The sequence below is a fragment of the Erinaceus europaeus genome, chromosome 10 (assembly GCF_950295315.1).
Source record: "Erinaceus europaeus chromosome 10, mEriEur2.1, whole genome shotgun sequence".
NCBI lineage: Eukaryota > Metazoa > Chordata > Mammalia > Eulipotyphla > Erinaceidae > Erinaceus > Erinaceus europaeus.
The window spans coordinates 35788570-35795821 of record NC_080171.1 but is presented as its reverse complement, the minus strand read 5'-3'; the positions used below and the strand labels follow the sequence as shown (position 1 = coordinate 35795821).

At 42.5% G+C, this 7252-nt stretch overlaps 1 long non-coding RNA gene across 1 annotated transcript in view; it reads right to left on the bottom strand.

Annotated features, from left to right (window-relative positions):
- The window catches only part of LOC132540728 (uncharacterized), a 19879-nt gene extending 12849 nt beyond the window's left edge, over positions 1-7030 (bottom strand). The window contains exons 1-2 of the long non-coding RNA XR_009551886.1: positions 6955-7030; positions 4571-4690 (exon numbers count right to left, since the gene is read on the bottom strand). This is a non-coding gene — a long non-coding RNA (uncharacterized LOC132540728). The remainder of the gene's footprint in view (positions 1-4570; positions 4691-6954) is intronic.
- Between the last annotated feature and the right edge of the window lie 222 nt (positions 7031-7252).

The following is a 7252-nucleotide window of genomic DNA, read 5'->3' as shown; positions in this document are numbered from 1 at the left end:
TTATCTATCTCTGCACACACACACACACACACACACACACACACACACACACACACATGTCAGTTTCTACATATCTTTTTTATAGCTTTCTTTTTAAAAATATTTTATTATTTATTTATTCCCTTTTGTTGCCCTTGTTTTATCGTTGTAGTTATTGTTGTTATTGATGTTGTTGTTGTTGCATAGGACAGAGAGAAATGGAGAGAGGAGGGGAAGACAGAGAGGGGGAGAGAAAGACACCTGCAGACCTGCTCCACCACTTGTGAAGTGACTCCCCTGCAGATGGGGAGACGAGGGCTTGAACTGGGATCCTTACGCTGGTCCTTGTACTTTGCACCACCTGCGCTTAACCCACCGTGCTACCACCCAACTCCCTCTACGTCTCTTTAGGTTTAAAACTCCATATGAAAGATAAAGAGGCTTTACTTAACTCAGCGGAGTGTGCATTTATCAATAATGGAAATTTGCCAGTATATTACTTGCATTCCAAACTGCTGAAAAAAGAGTTCAGTAGCTCAGGATCTAGTCTCTAAGGGAACTAATGAGACTCCTTAACTTAGTACGTGGGTATCTACACATTCTCTCCCAGTCCATTTGTAGCTGAGTTACAGCTGTTTCACATACCCCTTAATTTCTTTTACAAAGAGATACTCCAGTGTGATTTAACCCTAACATGGAAAGTTTTCTACCACAAACCCAAATTCTAAGGCTTGATTATAGTCCTTTGGCCTTCTTTCCATGTTTGCTTTGTCAAGGACAAGATTTAGCTTTTTTATGGGCACCAGTTTATATAGGGAAAGTTTTTTCCACATTTGTCATTTCTAAAACATGCTTTTGGGAGTGTTCAGTTTGCCTATATAAGCAAATCAATTCACTAAGTCTTTCTAAAGGTCTTTTCAGGACATAGAAGTGGATAGTGGAAGGGGGACTTATATCACTTTATATGACACCACATTCTTTTTTTATTAAGATTTTTTTTTGCCTCCAGGGTTATTGCTGGGGCTCTGTGCCTACACTATAAATCCACTGCTCCTGGAGGCCCTTTTTTCCCTTTTGTTGCCCCTGTTATTTATCATTGTTGTTGTTATTGTTGGATAGGACAGAGAAAAATTGATAGAAGAGGGGAAGACAGAGGGAAGGAGAGAAAGATAGACACCTGCAGACCTTCTTCACCTCTTGTGAATTGACCCCCTGCAGATGGGGAGCGGGGGCTCTAACCGGCATCCTTATGCCTGATCTTTTGCTTCATGCCATGTGCACTTAACCTGGTGTGCTACTGCCCTGGCCCCCAAGTTTTTTTTTTAATTGTCTTTGGTGCCTGCACATTGAATCCATACTCCCAGCTTCCATTTCCTCCCCCTTTCCTTCCTTTCTTTGATGTGATAGTGTAGAAGGGTTTTGGAGGAAGGATTGCCTCCTGGGGTTCAATGTTGCTTTGGTCAAAAAGAAGTTTAACAGAACAAGTGTGGCAGCTGTGCAGTTTCTAAATGTGTCGTTTATTATAGTCGTGCAAGAGTACAAATGATCTCACCAGTGTACTCTGGAACCCCATCTTTCCAGACCCCTGCCTCACTAGGGAATGATAGACATAGGCTGGGCATATGGATTGACCTGCCAATACCAATATCCAGTGGAGAATCAATTACAGAAGCCAGACCTCCCACTTTTATACCCCACAATGATCCTGGGTCCATACTCCCAAAGGGATAAAGAATAAGAAAGCTTCCAGTGAAGGGGATGGGATATGGAGCTCTGGTGGCAGGAATTGTGTGGAATTGTATCCCTCTTAGCCTATGGTCTTGTTGACCATGATTAAATCAATTAAATTTAATTAAAAAGTAAAGCTTGGGGGACAGGGTCCCCGAGGGGGTCTCTGGACCTGGTCCAAAATGGCAAAAGACCAATGGCCAAAAAAAGGACCAAACTAGCCCAGTAGGGTGGGAACAGGATGCAACGCAGAGAGGATGGAGAGAAAGTGACTGGTGAAAATCAAGGTATGACAAGGAGAGGGGGCGGAGCAGGCAAGAATTCTACCATTGAACCACCAATGCCCTGGAGGGAGGGTGGTGCTTGTTAACAGCGGTTATGTAAATAGAATACAGTGTTATGTAAATAGAATGCAGGGGGGATTAAACCAAATGAAACAGAAGGGGTTTTTAAAAGCAGAATTAGAAGCGTACCAACAATTCCCCCTTTCTTTTTAACTAATGACCATAGTATCAGGATTGTGGGGTGAACAGAAACCTATATCGTACAGGCGTTTTCAAAAGAACTGGCATAAGACATGGAAAACAAAATAGGCGAGCAGCAATAACCAGTGTGATGCCAAGGGGAACGTTTCTTGCCTCAAAGGGCAAGGCCTAGCAGGCAAAAGGGCATTTCTTGCCTCTGGGAGCACTTCATGCCTCTGGGGGCATCTCTTGCCTCAAAGGGCGTTTCCTGCCTCTGTGGGCATAACCTAATAAGAAGGGGGAGTTTTCTACCTCTGGGGAAGAGCCTGCAGGCGAGGGTACATGGTCTATAAAGTCTCAAGGCAATTGGCTGAAGTTAGTCTTTGAGAAACACAGCAGCGTGTACCAGTAAGTCCGATGGAGGTGTCAGTCCAAAGTAGCTGACCACAGAAGAAAATGCCAAGGGATGAAACGCTGCATGTCTGTCTCTATGGGGAATGTCGGCCACCAGAATTCTGCTTTTCTGTAGAGAGTGATCTTTGGAGTCTGTGAATCTGTTTCTTCAGGTCGTGCCAGGTCACATCATTGGTTTCCAGGGGTGTGTTGTAGTCATTCCATCTTGTGGGCGATGTCAGAGAACAGGATCCAAATGGATTTTCAGGAATTCCATTTGAGTAGATGCTTTTTCATGTGAAGACTTGACAGCATGTAGCATCAAGAGTCCCCGGAGGGCATCCTAGTCCAAAAAGCTCCTCGAAATTCCATTTAGGGTGCTTCTGACTGTTCCTGCTGGATTGCTTCAGGCACCCATTTTTAAAAGCGTCTTCCCATCGAAGAAAGAATCCAATCAGGAGAGTAAAACTAACCACGTGTCTCCATTCTTGGGGACTGCCAGGGTACTCGAGAATGCCCCTCAAATTAAAGTAGTCCTTCTCCATGGGAAACATTCGAGAAGAAGTCCAGAAAGTCCCAGTGGAAATCCCCATGCATATCCCAAGGTCTACCATCATGGTCATAAAAAACCAAATTGTGGCCCGGAGCAAAATGTAGTCCTTTTCCTCAGGAAACATGGGAGAGGGAATCCAGAAAGTCCAAGGAGAAATCTCAGTGCATCTCCCAAGCTCTATGATTAGGGTCACAAGAAACCAAAGTTCCCGGTCAGGGAAACAAAGTGTGGCCCAGAGCAAAATGTTCCAGAGACAGAGTAACTGTCTCATGATGAAACAGTAGAGGCTTTGGCAAATCTCTTCGTAAGTAGAAGAGAAGACCATAGTGCATAGGTAGGCAAAGTCTTCACTTATCTGGGAGTTGTGCAGGTCCGGTCCCACGTTGTAGGTGCCATATGTTGTTTTCGACGGGCTGACTTCACGGGCGGGTAACAGACGACCCGGGACTCATGGCTGGGTTATACGCAGTATCTCTTTATTCATGCAGGACGCAGCACAATCTAAACTGAGCTAAGCTAAACTAAAAACTACAAAGAATCTTCTCCTTATAAATATACTAGCCCAGTAGGGTGGGAACAGGATGCGACGCAGAGAGGGTGGAGAGAAAAGTGACTGGTGGAAATCAAGGTATGACAAGGAGAGGGGGCGGAGCAGGCAAGAATTCTACCACTGAACCACCAATGCCCTGGAGGGAGGGTGGTGCTTGTTAACAGCGGTTATGTAAATAGAATACAGTGTTATGTAAATAGAATGCAGGGGGGATTAAACCAAATGAAACAGAAGGGGTTTTTAAAAGCAGAATTAGAAGCATGCCAACATTAAAGAATTATTATGTATCTTTGAGAGTCTCAGGAATTCAGTGACTCATTTTAGCTGACAATAAGCATTAGAGTTGCCACTGAGGGCCAAGGAGATAGCTCCCTTGGATAGTGTGTTGCATGTTTGTAACCCAGGTTTGAGCCCAGCTCCCACGCATTGAAGGAAACTTCAGTTTCTCTCCCCATATAAAAAATAAAATAATAACAAAATTTTAAAAATATTTATCTTCCAGAAGACCCAATGCACCATAAATATGAAACTATCATGAAGAGCCAAGATTTTTTTTTTTTGTCATTATTATTCTTATTTTGGTATTATCTTTATTTATTGCATAGAGATAGTCAGAAACTGAGAAGGAAGGGGTGATAGAGAGGAAGATAGAGAGACACCTACAGCTCTGCTTCACCACTTGGAAAGCTTTCCCCTTGCAGGTGGAGACCAGGAGCTTGAACCCAGGTCCTTGTACATCATAACGTGCACGCAACCAAGTGTGCCACTACCTGGCCCCAACAGCCAAGATTTTAAAATGTGACATTATTATTAATTTGATCCATTCTTAACTTTATTTAAGACTTATTGTTTTCATTAGAGATTGCTTGAAATTTTGGTGAGATACAGGACTTACCCTCTTACCTATTTTTAGATGTACAAAACTGATTTGCTTTTGTCATTTTATTTTGCAGAGCTGGGGCCTTATGCATGTGTGATTTCATTGCTCCTGGGTTCATTTTTTTTTTCATTCAGAAAGAGAAACTGAAGGAAAAGGGTGTGGGGAGGGAGAGAAAGAGAGAGAGTGAACACAAGTGCATGACCACAGCACTAGAGAGTCCCCCAATGCCGTGGCACACCTATGTGGTGCTGGAGCTCAAACCTGGGCAGCATACATGGCAAGTTTTGTGCACTACCTGCTGAGCTATCTTCAGGCCACTGGAGGAAAAAAATTTTTTTTCTTTCTTTCTATTTGATAGGGAAGAGAGAAACTGAGAGGGAAGGGGGAGTTAGGGAGAGGAAGACACCTGAAGTATTGCTTCATCACTTGTGAAGCTTCCCCTGTAGCTGGGGACCAGAGACCTGAACCTGGGTTCCTGTACATGTTAATGTGTGCACTCAAATGGGAGTACTGCCACCTGGTCCTGGGTGGCAAGTTTTTAGGTTTCGGGCATGAGTTTAGGTTAGTAAACAGACAATTTCTTGCCCCCAATACCAACTCATAAGATTGAAATGGGGCAGGATTGGAACTTTGTAGTGAAAAACATAACACATTATCTTTGAACTTCTTACTAAGAGTGTTAGAACAAAGGCTCAAAGGCTAGTAGGCTTTGCTCCTAAAATGCCCATTCACTGTGAAAGGAGGTCAGCCAGACCCATGAAAGGAATGGAGAGACAGTTTATATTGAATAGCCGACTGGCTTTGTTTGCCTCTAGCTGTGATATAGCTGTTGATCTGTTTGGGTCTTTTCATGGGTGTGTGTGGGGGTGGGTGGGTGGGTGGTGATATTTGGGTTATTTATTCTGACAGAAGGCTAGATGCTATTTCCATCTGCCTTGGAGTATTTGAGGAGATAAATGTCTGCCATATCCTGATAAATGGCCTTTATGGTTCATTGCCAGAGAAACTGAGTTATGGCTCCTATATTTCATTTCAGAAAAAAACTTCAGCCATCTGAGGTATGCACTGCAGCCTTCCATTTGACCAGCACAACAAACTGTATTTCTGTTTAAAGGACAAGGTTTGCACAGTAGCACCTTAGGGGGACTGGAGTGTAGGGGATAAATAGAAAGCACTCCATCAGTCAGGCTAGTAAATCAAGTGTTAGTCAATCCAAAATGTGAAAAAAGGAGCCCAGGGAGAGAAACATAATCCATCTATGTCCTGGGTCTGGGTCTAAAATCATCTTCACCTCAGCTCTCACATTTTCATTTTGCTAAAATCATTATGGAGCCTATTGTCTTTTAAAAATATTTTTATTTATTTATTTATTTGTTTGGGATAGAAACTGAGAGAAATTGAGAAGGGCAGGGGAAATAGAGGGGGAGGGAAAAAGAGAGACACTGCAGCACTGCACTATCACTTGTGAAGCTTCCCCCTGCAAGTGAGGACAGGGGACTTGAGCCTGGGTTCTTGTGCATGGTAGCATGTGCACTTTATTGGTTGCACTAACTTCTGGGCCTTGGAGCCCAGTATATTTAAGAACAATGAAATGAAAAGAACATAAGTATTTATTTATTTATTCATTTATTTTTTCATTTATTTATTTTCTTGCTGGGGCTTAATGCCTGCATGAGGAATCCACTACTACAGGCTGCCATTTGTTCCTTTTTTATTTTCTATTTTATTTGATAGGACAGAGATAAATTGAGAGGGGAAGAGGAGATTGAGAGGGAGAGAGAAGGACAGACACTTACAGAGCTGCTTTACCACTCATGAAGTATACCATCTGTAGGCAGGGAGCCAGGGCTCGAACCTGGGTCCTTGTACATGGTAGCATGTACACTTTTCCAGGTGCACCACCTTAACCAGCTGCACCACTGCCCAGATTTCTAACATAAGCATTTAAATCCAAACTAGAGTACCATAAGACTGGCATATACTCAATTACTGGAATCAGCATCTTGAACAAAAACACCCTAGATGTCAATTTTCAAATATAAAATGGCAGAGATTATAATTATGTCTAGTTTACCATAAAAAGTCATGCACATGTACGTATAGCTTCATTCATCAGTCATTGCTCATATATATGAGCAATTATACATACTTGATATATATATATATATATATATATATCAAGTATATATATATATATAGTTGACTATCTTTTAAACTTGGGATGGAGTACTGGCAGCACTGCAGGATGAGAAATGTTTCAGGACAATGTAGCACAATGGAGTACTGAAATCAGTACTTCTGGAGGTAATTATCAATATCATTGCAGAAAAAGACAAAGTAGAAAGGAAAAGACTAGAGCTTTGTGGCATTCTTGTTAGCACAGATGTGAGAAAAGCCAAGCACTTACTTGAGATTTAATCAGAATGAGCACAGACTCCATATGTGACCAAATGTCTTCTGGTTTCCTGGGCACTGGAGTCAGACTTTGTGAAGAAGCTACTCTACTAAGATAAACCAAGGCCACTATGCTAATTGTGGGTGGCACACAATGGCATCTAGCTAACTCATCTTTGCACACTGGTCAAGAGAGATTGTCCAGAAAGTTTTGTGCCTCAAATCAAGGGCTAATATGCAACCTGGAGTTACATACATGAGTGAATTTATACTTCTGCAGTCAGGGGTGCTCCCAGGTATGATGCTTTCCT